Consider the following 13,530-nt stretch of genomic DNA (forward strand, 5'->3'; position numbering starts at 1 on the left):
GCCGATGCCCAATGTCATAGTAGAGAGCATGTAAAATCCAAAACACAAAAGTTCAGTAAAATGACCCAAAAATCAAAATTAAAAGCGTCTGAGGAGAAGCGTAAACTTGCCAATATGCCATTTACGACACGGAGTGGCAAGGAACGGCTGAGGCCCTGGCCTATGTTCATGGCTAGTGGTTCAGCTTCACATGAGGATGGAAGCACTCATCCTCTCGCTAGAAAAAAGAAAAGACTTAAGCTGGCAAAAGCACAGCAAAGAACTGTGCGTTCTTCTAAATCACAAATCCCCAAGGAGAGTCCAATTGTGTCGGTTGCGATGCCTGACCTTCCCAACACTGGACGGGAAGAGCTTGCGCCTTCCACCATTTGCACGCCCCCTGCAAGTGCTGGAAGGAGCACCCGCAGTCCAGTTCCTGATAGTCAAATTGAAGATGTCACTGTTGAAGTACACCAGGATGAGGATATGGGTGTTGCTGGCGCTGGGGAGGATATTGACAAGGAGGATTCTGATGGTGAGGTGGTTTGTTTAAGTCAGGCACCCGGGGAGACACCTGTTGTCCGTGGGACGAATATGGCCATTGACATGCCTGGTCAAAATACAAAAAAAATCAGCTCTTCGGTGTGGAATTATTTCAACACAAATGCGGACAACAGGTGTCAAGCTGTGTGTTGCCTTTGTCAAGCTGTAATAAGTAGGGGTAAGGACGTTAACCACCTCGGAACATCCTCCCTTATACGTCACCTGCAGCGCATTCATCATAAGTCAGTGACAAGTTCAAAAACTTTGGGTGACAGCGGAAGCAGTCTACTGACCACTAAATCCCTTCCTCTTGTAACCAAGCTCCTGCAAACCACACCACCAACTCCCTCAGTGTCAATTTCCTCCTTACCCAGGAAAGCCAATAGTCCTGCAGGCCATGTCACTGTCAAGTCTGACGAGTCCTCTCCTGCCTGGGATTCCTCTGATGCATCCTTGAGTGTAACGCCTACTGCTGCTGGCGCTGCTGTTGTTGCTGCTGGGAGTCGATCGTCATCCAAGAGGGGAAGTCGGAAGACCACTTGTACTACTTCCAGTAAGCAATAGACTGTCCAACAGTCCTTTGCGAGGAAGATGAAATATCACAGCAGTCATCCTGCTGCAAAGCAGATAACTCAGGCCTTGGCAGCCTGGGCGGTGAGAAACGTGGTTCCGGTATCCATCGTTAATTCAGAGGCAACTATAGACTTGATTGAGGTACTGTGTCCCCGGTACCAAATACCATCTAGGTTCCATTTCTCTAGGCAGGTGATACCGAAAATGTACACAGACCTCAGAAAAAGACTCACCAGTGTCCTAAAAAATGCAGTTGTACCCAATGTCCACTTAACCACGGAAATGTGGACAAGTGGAGCAGTGCAGACTCAGGACTATATGACTGTGACAGCCCACTGGGTAGATGTATTGCCTCCCGCAGCAAGAACAGCAGCGGCGGCACCAGTAGCAGCATCTCGCAAACGCCAACTCGTTCCTAGGCAGGTTACGCTTTGTATCACCGCTTTCCAGAATAGGCACACAGCTGACAACCTCTTACGGCAACTGAGGAAGATCATCGCAGAATGGCTTACCCCAATTGGACTCTCCTGGGGATTTGTGACATCGGACAACGCCAGCAATATTGTGCGTGCATTACATCTGGGCAAATTCCAGCACGTCCCATGTTTTGCATATACATTGAATTTGGTGGTGCAGAATTATTTAAAAATGACAGGGGCGTGCAAGAGATGCTGTTGGTGGGCTGTCAATTCCATCTGTTGGTGGGCTGTCAATTCCATCTTGCACCTCTTTTTTCTTTCATTTTTCTTTGCATCATGTGCTGTTTGGGAACAATTTTTTTGAAGTGCCATCCTGCCTGACACTGCAGTGCCACTCCTAGATGGGCCAGGTGTTTGTGTCGGCCACTTGTGTCGCTTAGCTTAGTCACACAGCGACCTTGGTGCGCCTCTTTTTTTCTTTGCATCATGTGCTGTTTGGGGACTATTTTTTTGAAGTGCAATCCTGCCTGACACTGCAGTGCCACTCCTAGATGGGCCAGGTGTTTGTGTCAGCCACTTGTGTCACTTAGCTTAGCCATCCAGCGACCTCGGTGTAAATTTTAGGACTAAAAATAATATTGTGAGGTGTGAGGTGTTCAGAATAGACTGGAAATGAGTGGAAATTATGGTTATTGAGGTTAATAATACTATGGGATCAAAATGACCCCCAAATTCTATGATTTAAGCTGTATTTTAGGGTTTTTTTGTAAAAAACACCCGAATCCAAAACACACCCGAATCCGACAAAAAAATTTCGGTGAGGTTTTGCCAAAACGCGTCCGAATCCAAAATACGGCCGCGGAACCGAATCCAAAACCAAAACACAAAACCCGAAAAATGTCCGGTGCACATCACTACTTAAAACAGGGGGCCTAGGGGAAGGGTTGTATATCAGATTGTGCATACCTGCATACCTCCTAACGTGACAACTTCCAGGAGGGACAAAATGCTGTCAGTCCCCAGACATTATTAAACTATTAGTTTACATCTAATATACACCATTGGTTTAAATGCAATATACAGTACACGTTCCATACCTCCCAACATGACCCATTCCAGGAGGGATAAACTTCTTTCTACCTGGACTTCTCTCTTAATAAATTATTGGCGTCACCTGTGTTGAACTATTTAATTGATAAGAAAGAAAGGTAATTCAACAGAGGTGATTGCAATCATAAATTAAAAGGGAAGTCCAGGTAGAGAGAAGTTTATCCCTCCTGGAATGGGTCATGTTGGGAGGTATGGATTGTGTATATTGCATTTAAACCAATGGTGTATATTAGATTTAAACTAATAGTTTAATAATGCCTTGGTACTGTTAAGAGACAACTATTTTATAGAGTTTTCTGTCATGGAACAAAGACAACTTAACCTTAAAATACACATAGAAAAATAAAATCTATAATTTATCTTGCAAGAATGCAATAATAGCAGTCTCTGTGCTACTTACCCTCTGAGGCAAGACTCAGGAGGACTCTGTGTGGTTCTCTCTCTCTAGACCCAAATGCTCTCATTAGATAACAGGTTACACAGGACCCAGACACCCAGGCGGGAAGAAGGAGAAGCTGGGATTCCTGGGTCACTTACAGCTCTCTTCCCCCTCCTATCTCTTCTTTGGTCGGGAAGCTCCATCTGTATCTCATGAAACCGGATACCCCTGTGTCTGTATCTGCACTGCATACTGTCCAGCTCACATTCTTGCTGCCTGGTTCTGCTGCAGCACAAGTGGGAGAACTAGTGATGTCAGTGTGCTCCAGATGGGGGGGCCATCTGTCAGAGGGGGCCTGGGGTACGGTACAGTATGCCTATGCCCCCACCTTAATTTGGCTTTGGTGGTGCCACTTGAAATACACAGTAGCAGCAAAGATGACTATTATTTTCTACAAACAGTGTTCCTAATAAAAATTAAGCATAGAAGGATACTCATCATGTTATATAGATTTGGATCACAATATAACTACAGATATAACTAGTGATGTGCACCGGAAATTTTTCGGGTTTTGTGTTTTGGTTTTGGATTCGGTTCCGCGGCCATGTTTTGGATTCGGACGCGTTTTGGCAAAACCTCACCGAAATTTTTTTGCCGGATTTGGGTGTGTTTTGGATTCGGGTGTTTTTTTCAAAAACCCCTAAAAAACAGCTTAAATCATAGAATTCGGGGGTCATTTTGATCCCATAGTTTTATTAACCTCAATTACCATAATTTCCACTCATTTCCAGTCTATTCTTAACACCTCACACCTCACAATATTATTTTAGTCCTACAATTTGCACCAAGGTCGCTGGATGACTAAGCTAAGCGACCCAAGTGGCCGACACAAACACCTGGCCCATCTAGGAGTGGCACTGCAGTGTCAGACAGGATGGCCGATTTAATAAATAGTCCCCAAACAGCACATGATGCAAAGAAAAAAAGAGGCGCACCAAGGTGGCTGTTTGACTAAGCTAAGCGACACAAGTGGCCGACACAAACACCTGGCCCATCCAGGAGTGGCACTGCAGTGTCAATCAAAACAGGATGGCACTTCCAAAAAATTGTCCCCAAACAGCACATGATGCAAAGAAAAAAAGAGGCGCACCAAGGTGGCTGTGTGACTAAGCTAAGCGACACAAGTGGCCGACACAAACACCTGGCCCATCTAGGAGTGGCACTGCAGTGTCAATCAAGACAGGATGGCACTTCCAAAAAATTGTCCCCAAACAGCACATGATGCAAAGAAAAAAAGAGGCGCACCAAGGTGGCTGTTTGACTAAGCTAAGCGACACAAGTGGCCGACACAAACACCTGGCCCATCCAGGAGTGGCACTGCAGTGTCAATCAAAACAGGATGGCACTTCCAAAAAATTGTCCCCAAACAGCACATGATGCAAAGAAAAAAAGAGGCGCACCAAGGTCGCTGTGTGACTAAGCTAAGCGACACAAGTGGCCAACACAAACACCTGGCCCATCTAGGAGTGGCACTGCAGTGTCAGGCAGGATGGCACTTCAAAAAAATTGTCCCCAAACAGCACATGATGCAAAGAAAAATGAAAGAAAAAAGAGGTGCAAGATGGAATTGTCCTTGGGCCCTCCCACCCACCCTTATGTTGTATAAACAGGACATGCACACTTTAACGAACCCATCAGTTCAGCGACAGGGTCTGCCACACGACTGTGACTGAAATGACTGGTTGGTTTGGGCCCCCACCAAAAAAGAAGCAATCAATCTCTCCTTGCACAAACTGGCTCTACAGAGGCAAGATGTCCACCTCATCATCATCCTCCGATTCCTCACCCCTTTCACTGTGTACATCCCCCTCCTCACAGATTATTAATTCGTCCCCACTGGAATCCACCATCTCAGGTCCCTGTGTACTTTCTGGAGGCAATTGCTGCTGGTGAATGTCTCCACGGAGGAATTGATTATAATTTATTTTGATAAACATCATCTTCTCCACATTTTCTGGAAGTAACCTCGTACGCCGATTGCTGACAAGGTGAGCGGCTGCACTAAACACTCTTTCGGAGTACACACTGGAGGGAGGGCAACTTAGGTAGAATAAAGCCAGTTTGTGCAAGGGCCTCCAAATTGCCTCTTTTTCCTGCCAGTATACGTACGGACTGTCTGACGTGCCTACTTGGATGCGGTCACTCATATAATCCTCCACCATTCTTTCAATGGTGAGAGAATCATATGAAGTGACAGTAGACGACATGCCAGTAATCGTTGGCAGGTCCTTCAGTCCGGACCAGATGTCAGCACTCGCTCCAGACTGCCCTGCATCACCGGCAGCGGGTGGGCTCGGAATTCTTAGCCTTTTCCTCGCACCCCCAGTTGCGGGAGAATGTGAAGGAGGAGATGTTGACGGGTCACGTTCCGCTTGAATTGACAATTTTCTCACCAGCAGGTCTTTGAACCTCTGCAGACTTGTGTCTGCCGGAAAGAGAGATACAACGTAGGTTTTAAATCTAGGATCGAGCACGGTGGCCAAAATGTAGTGCTCTGATTTCAACAGATTGACCACCCGTGAATCCTGGTTAAGCGAATGAAGGGCTCCATCCACAAGTCCCACATGCCTAGCGGAATCGCTGTTTTAGCTCCTCCTTCAATGTCTCCAGCTTCTTCTGCAAAAGCCTGATGAGGGGAATGACCTGACTCAGGCTGGCAGTGTCTGAACTGACTTCACGTGTGGCAAGTTCAAAGGGTTGCAGAACCTTGCACAACGTTGAAATCAGTGTTTAAAGTGGTCCTAGAGAGGTGGTGGAACTCACCCCCCTTCCCACGGTGGCAATTAAACAAAGGTATTGCGCGCGCCTACGGCGCGCGCCGCAAAAAAAGGGGCGTGGTCTCAAAAAAGGGGCGTGTTACACAATAGTAATAACGCCCACAGTAGTAGCACCCCATAATACACATACTACCTACAGCAGTAGCGCCTCTTATACAATGCCCACAGTGGTAGCGCCCCTTATATAGAGCCCATAGTAGTGGTGCCCCTTATGCAATGCTCGCAATAGCAGTGCCCCTTATGACCCCAGGAGTGATGCCCCTGATGATGTGCCCCCTTTACAATGCCCTCATTAGTAGTGCCCCCAGTAGTAATGCCCTTAATGGTAATGCCCCCAGTCGTTTAGCCCCTGTAGATATGCCCCCTTGTAGTTTAGCCCCCAGTAGTAATGCCTCCAAGTAGTAATGCCCCCAGTAGTTTAACCCCTGTAGTTACGCCCCCAGTAGTAATGCCACTGTAGTTATGCCCCCAGTAGTAATGCCCTCCTGTAGTTTGCCCCCCTGTAGTTTGCACCCAGTAGTAATGTCTCCCAATAGTTTGCCCCCAGTAGTAATGCCCCCCAAGTAGTAATGCCCTCCTATAGTAATGTCCCCCAGTAGTAATGCCCATCAGTAGTTTGCCCCCCAGTAGTAATGTCCCCCAGTAAATGCCCCCCAGTAAATGCCCCTCAGTAGCTTGCCCCCCAGTAGTAATGCCCTCCTGTAGTTTGCCCCCTTGTAGTAATGTCCCCCAGTAGTACTGCCCCTCAGTAGTCTGTCCCCCAGTAGTAATGCCCTTCTGTAGTTTGCCCCCTTGTAGTTTGCCCCCAGTAGTAATGTCCCCCAGTAAATGCCCCCCAGTAGTAATGACCCCTGTAGATGCCCCTCAGTAGTTTGCCCCCCAGTAGTAATGCCCCCGTAGTAATGACCTCTCAGTAGTTTGCCCCCCAGCTGCTACACAAATAAAAAAAATAAAAAAACACAGCACACACCATACTTACCAAGCCCCGCTCCGTGTCCGGCCGCTGCAGTCCTCTCGCCGCCCGCTCCTCTGCACTATGAGAGAGACGTCATGACGTCTCTCCCATAGCGCGCACTGACTGAGCCGGAAGGCGGAGCTCAGTACTGAGCTCCTGCCTCCGGCTGCCGCTGTGTGGGAAGACGGGCGCCCGCTGGTAACACACTCTCAGCGGGCGCCCGTCATCTCCCTGCAGCGACGGGGACACATCGCCGGGTTAGGTGAGCCAGAGGAGGCGGAACTGCGTTCCGTCTCCAAGTGGAACTGACGGAACGCAGTTCCGCCCCGTTCTGGCTCACTTTAACCCCTGGTTGAAATCATTCTCCACTGCGCTTGAGTCAGGTGCATTCCCCCTCCTTTGCCTATATCGTGGGCAGATGTATAGGCTTGAATGGCCTTTTGCTGCTCCTCCATCCTCTGAAGCATATAGAGGGTTGAATTCCACCTCGTTACCACCTCTTGCTTCAGATGATGGCAGGGCAGGTTCAGGACTGTTTGGTGGTGCTCCAGTCTTCTGTACGCGGTGGCTGAATGCCGAAAGTGGCCCGCAATTCTTCGGGCCACCGACAGCATCTCTTGCATGCCCCTGTCATTTTTTAAATAATTCTGCACCACCAAATTCAATGTATGTGCAAAACATGGGACGTGCTGGAATTTGCCCAGATGTAATGCACGCACAATATTGCTGGCGTTGTCCGATGTCACAAATCCCCAGGAGAGTCCAATTGGGGTAAGCCATTCTGCGATGATCTTCCTCAGTTTCCGTAAGAGGTTGTCAGCTGTGTGCCTCTTCTGGAAAGCGGTGATACAAAGCGTAGCCTGCCTAGGAACGAGTTGGCGTTTGCGAGATGCTGCTACTGGTGCCGCCGCTGCTGTTCTTGCTGCGGGAGGCAATACATCTACCCAGTGGGCTGTCACAGTCATATAGTCCTGAGTCTGCCCTGCTCCACTTGTCCACATGTCCGTGGTTAAGTGGACATTGGGTACAACTGCATTTTTTAGGACACTGGTGACTCTTTTTCTGACGTCTGTGTACATTTTCGGTATCGCCTGCCTAGAGAAATGGAACCTAGATGGTATTTGGTACCGGGGACACAGTACCTCAATCAAGTCTCTAGTTGCCTCTGAATTAACGGTGGATACCGGAACCACGTTTCTCACCGCCCAGGCTGCCAAGGCCTCAGTTATCTGCTTTGCAGCAGGATGACTGCTGTGATATTTCATCTTCCTCGCAAAGGACTGTTGGACAGTCAATTGCTTACTGGAAGTAGTACAAGTGGTCTTCCGACTTCCCCTCTGGGATGACGATCGACTTCCAGCAGCTACAACAGCAGCGCCAGCAGCAGTAGGCGTTACACTCAAGGATGCATCGGAGGAATCCCAGGCAGGAGAGGACTCGTCAGACTTGCCAGTGACATGGCCTGCAGGACTATTGGCTTTCCTGGGTAAGGAGGAAATTGACACTGAGGGAGTTGGTGGTGTGGTTTGTTGGAGCTTGGTTACAAGAGGAAGGGATTTAGTGGTCAGTGGACTGCTTCCGCTGTCACCCAAAGTTTTTGAACTTGTTACTGACTTATGATGAATGCGCTGCAGGTGACGTATAAGGGAGGATGTTCCGAGGTGGTTAACGTCCTTACCCCTACTTATTACAGCTTGACAAAGGCAACACACGGCTTGACACCTGTTGTCCGCATTTGTGTTGAAATAATTCCACACCGAAGAGCTGATTTTTTTTGTATTTTGACCAGGCATGTCAATGGCCATATTCGTCCCACGGACAACAGGTGTCTCCCCGGGTGCCTGACTTAAACAAACCACCTCACCATCAGAATCCTCCTTGTCAATTTCCTCCCCAGCGCCAGCAACACCCATATCCTCATCCTGGTGTACTTCAACAGTGACATCTTCAATTTGACTATCAGGAACTGGACTGCGGGTGCTCCTTCCAGCACTTGCAGGGGGCGTGCAAATGGTGGAAGGCGCAAGCTCTTCCCGTCCAGTGTTGGGAAGGTCAGGCATCGCAACCGACACAATTGGACTCTCCTTGGGTATTTGTGATTTAGAAGAATGCACAGTTCTTTGCTGTGCTTTTGCCAGCTTAAGTCTTTTCATTTTTCTAGCGAGAGGATGAGTGCTTCCATCCTCATGTGAAGCTGAACCACTAGCCATGAACATAGGCCAGGGCCTCAGCCGTTCCTTGCCACTCCGTGTCGTAAATGGCATATTGGCAAGTTTACGCTTCTCCTCAGACGCTTTTAATTTTGATTTTTGGGTCATTTTACTGAACTTTTGTTTTTTGAATTTTACATGCTCTCTACTATGACATTGGGCATCGGCCTTGGCAGACGACGTTGATGGCATTTCATCGTCTCGGCCATGACTAGTGGCAGCAGCTTCAGCATGAGGTGGAAGTGGATCTTGATCTTTCCCTATTTTAACCTCCACATTTTTGTTCTCCATTTTTTAATGTGTGGAATTATATGCCAGTAACTATCAATAGCAATGGCCTACTGCTATATATACTGCGCACAACTGAAATGCACCACAGGTATGGATGGATAGTATACTTGACGACACGGAGGTAGGTAGAGCAGTGGCCTTCCGTACCGTACTGCTATATATACTGGTGGTCACTGTCAGCAAACTGCAAAACTAAAATGCACCACAGGTATAGAATGTAGATGGACAGTATACTTAATGACGACACAGAGGTAGGTACAGCAGTGGCCTTCCGTACCGTACTGCTATATATAGTATACTGGTGGTCACTGTGTCAGCAAACTGCAAAACTAAAATGCACCACAGGTATAGAATGTAGATGGATAGTATACTTAATGACGACACAGATGTAGGTACAGCAGTGGCCTTCCGTACCGTACTGCTATATATAGTATACTGGTGGTCACTGTGTCAGCAAACTGCAAAACTAAAATGCACCACAGGTATAGAATGTAGATGGATAGTATACTTAATGATGACACAGAGGTAGGTATAGCAGTGGCCTTCCGTACCGTACTGCTATATATATTATACTGGTGGTCACTGTGTCAGCAAACTGCAAAACTAAAATGCACCACAGGTATAGAATGTAGATGGATAGTATACTTAATGACGACACAGAGGTAGGTACAGCAGTGGCCCTCCGTACCGTACTGCTATATATAGTATACTGGTGGTCACTGTGTCAGCAAACTGCAAAACTAAAATGCACCACAGGTATAGAATGTAGATGGATAGTATACTTAATGACGACACAGAGATAGGTACAGCAGTGGCCTTCCGTACCGTATTGCTATATATAGTATACTGGTGGTCACTGTGTCAGCAAACTGCACAACTGAAATGCACCACAGGTATAGAATCTAGATGGATAGTATACTTAATGACGACACAGAGGTAGGTACAGCAGTGGCCTACTGTACCGTAATGCTATATATTGTATACTGGGGGTCACTGGTCAGCAAAACTCTGCACTGTACTCCTCCTATATAATATTATACTGGTGGTCCCCAGTCCCCACAATAAAGCAGCACACTGAGCACAGATATGGAGTGTTTTTCAGGCAGACAACGTATACTGGTGGTCACTGTCAGCAAAACTCTGCACTGTACTCCTGCTATATAATACAGCTGCTCCCCAGTCCCCACAATTAAGCAGTGTGAGCACAGATATATGCAGCACACTGAGCACAGATGTGGAGCGTTTTTTTCTGGCAGAGAACGGATAACTGGTGGTCACTGATCAGCAAAAGTCTGCACTGTACTCCTCCTATAGTATACAGCTGCTCCCCAGCCCTCCCCACAATTAAGCAATAGTGCACAATCAAGTTCAACAATAACGGAGAGGACGACAGCCACGTCCTCTCCCTAACATTTCCAATGCACGAGTGAAAATGGCGGCGACGCGCGGCTGCTTATATAGAATCCGAGTCTCGCGAGAATCCGACAGCGGGATGATGACGTTCGGGCGCGCTCGGGTTACCTGAGCCATACGGGAGAATCCGAGTATGGCTCGGACCCGTGTAAAAAGGGTGAAGTTTGGGGGGGTTCGGTTTCCGAGAAACCGAACCCTCTCATCACTAGTTTTAATTCCCCCGGGCCCCTCCAAGGCTTACTCCGGCCCTGGGCACCACTATTGGTGTAATGTGAAGGGATACACAGCCAATATAATATGATGTGCTCCCTGGGCAGGTATTATATGTAGGTCATCATAGCAGTAGGTATAATACACAGTGTGTTTGTTTTTATTTATTTTTTTCATTGTGGTTTTATTTCCATGTTGGGGGCAGTGAGTTTTATTTATTCATATCAGTGGCCACTTTTTCTATTGTTTTCTATTGAGGCCAATGTGTTTTATATATAGTGTATTTAAAAAAGGGGGGGAAGGGGCCCAAACCTGTACCTTGCCCAGTGGCGCACCCAGGGGGGGGGTTCCGAGCACCCAGAAACCCCCCTCCACCAAAAAAAAAAAAACTTTTTTTTTTTTTGCTGCATGAGTATTATTAATGGCTGTCTAGCGTCCTCTGGTGATCCCGGAAGTGAACAAGCCCGGACGGGCGAAACGCGTTTTCCACGGACTTCACCATGAGACCTTTCCTTGGAGTATTGCTTACTGCCACCTGTCTCCTAACCTGACACCTTGAGTATCATTTTTTTCACACATATATATGTTTTTGAGTTAGAATTATCTCTGCCATATGTGCCTATCGCATTAGGCACACCAAATAATACTGCATATTATGCAGTTGGGATCTTCTGTGCCTATTACAGCCCATTAATCCTACAGATTGCAGATTAGACCTATTTGCTGCACTTTACTCATCTTTTATCATTTAATTCAGTGCGGTACACTTAATAGGCTGATGTCATCCTTTAACTCAAGTAATGATTATATTTCTTTTGACACTGTACTCATGAATGCCTTTTGCACAACAGGAATGTATACGTGATTTATGCAGCTGGGATCTTCTGTGCTTATTACAGCCCATTAATCCTACAGATTGCAGATTAGATCTATTTTTTGTATCTGCTCATCATTTCATCATTTTTTTCAGTGTGGTACACTCAATAGGCTGATGTCATCCTTTACCTCAACTAATGATTTCTCTGACAGTGTACTCATGATTGTCTTTTGCATAACAGGAATGTATACGTGATTTGTGTTTAGACTTACAAACCTACCTGACGCCTCATATTTTGCGGCCTTGGTCTCTTCTCTGAGACACCGCTCAATAGCTGATTTTGATTCAGCTCCAAATCCTTCCCTTATCTCCTCTTTCTTCTTCTTCCTTGCTTACTATCTTTCTGTGGACTCTCATCCACGATCCAGGGTTTACAATGCCACTGAGTGGTAATTGTTTTTACCCTGCCTAACGTGGAAAGCAGATCCACACACTGAATGACCTCATCTTTTCTATAATCTCTTCCTCTTATTTTTCTTATATAGGTGCACTCTCATTGGTAGATAGCCTCTCTACTATCATACCACGCTGCTAATGCCCGATCTCGTCCGATCTTGGAAGCGAAACAGCGTCGGGCCAGGTCAGTACCTTGAGAGGAGACTCCCTGGGAATACCCGGTTTTGTAGAGTACGGACTATTCCCCTTCCTTAGAAGGGTGGACACCAACAGGAGTATCACCACTACGTGCTATTTCCTACATTCTCTTTACTCCTACTAGTGTTCAGGTCATGCCAATTTAGACATTCTCAATTTGTTTTAAAAAATGGATTAACGGGTGAATACCTAACTGCTTGGTATTAATCCAATCCAAGCGGTCCTCCAAGAAACAATACTGACCTCCTTGGTTGGTCTCATCAATACAGACTATCTGTACTGGTCAGGAGAAATGGGTGCTAGACTATCTTGTGTCTGCAGCCTTTCTAATCCTTCTCATGTGATTAAACAGACCAGAACATTTTTACACATTTTTTCTTTTATTCTCTCATATCTCTCTCATGCTCACACCTTTTTCTGGATCTTAGAGGGACTACTTTTCAATTTTAATGTTGATTAATAAACATACGTTTTAATTTTTCTTTCATAATTGAATGTTAATTTTCTTTTTTTCATAAGAGTGCGCCCACACAAGAGCTTTCTTTCTCTCCCCTTGTCAGTAGCGTCCTCTGCAGCCTGCTGTCTTCCTGGTGGCACTTGTAAGTGCTTAATAAAAGTTTACTTTCTTTTAATTATAGTACATATATATCCATGTGCATACATATGTACACATGTATATACATACATACATATAAACACACACACACACATACACATGTGATATATATACATGTGTATATATACGTGTACTGTATGTGTATATATATATATATATATATATGCATGTTTAATATGCTATGTATATGTATGTGTATATATATATACAATATATATGTGTGTGTGTATATACGGTATATATATGTGTAGATATGTATGTATATATATATGTATGTATATATATATACACACACACACACAGACACACTAGTTTTACGTACCCAGCATATGCTGGGTCACCTCAGTCCCCACCCCCGTGATTGGCTCCACCCAGTTCTGGAAACCCCCCCATGCAAATCCTGCGTTTGCCACTGTTGCCTAGGACCCCATGAAGTATAAATCTGTCTCTGAGGGAGAGTGGAGGATGCTGAGAGACACAGAACTAATAAAGGGAGATGCAGAGTGAATGGGGAAGGCTGAGAG

The 13,530-nt window shown here is 46.3% G+C and overlaps 1 pseudogene; it reads left to right on the forward strand.

Moving 5' to 3' along the window:
* The first annotated feature begins 12,306 nt into the window (after positions 1–12,306).
* Positions 12,307–12,425, forward strand: LOC135053397 (5S ribosomal RNA; annotated as a pseudogene).
* Positions 12,426–13,530: the final 1,105 nt, after the last annotated feature.

Source organism: Pseudophryne corroboree, chromosome 2 (assembly GCF_028390025.1).
Source record: "Pseudophryne corroboree isolate aPseCor3 chromosome 2, aPseCor3.hap2, whole genome shotgun sequence".
Lineage (NCBI taxonomy): Eukaryota > Metazoa > Chordata > Amphibia > Anura > Myobatrachidae > Pseudophryne > Pseudophryne corroboree.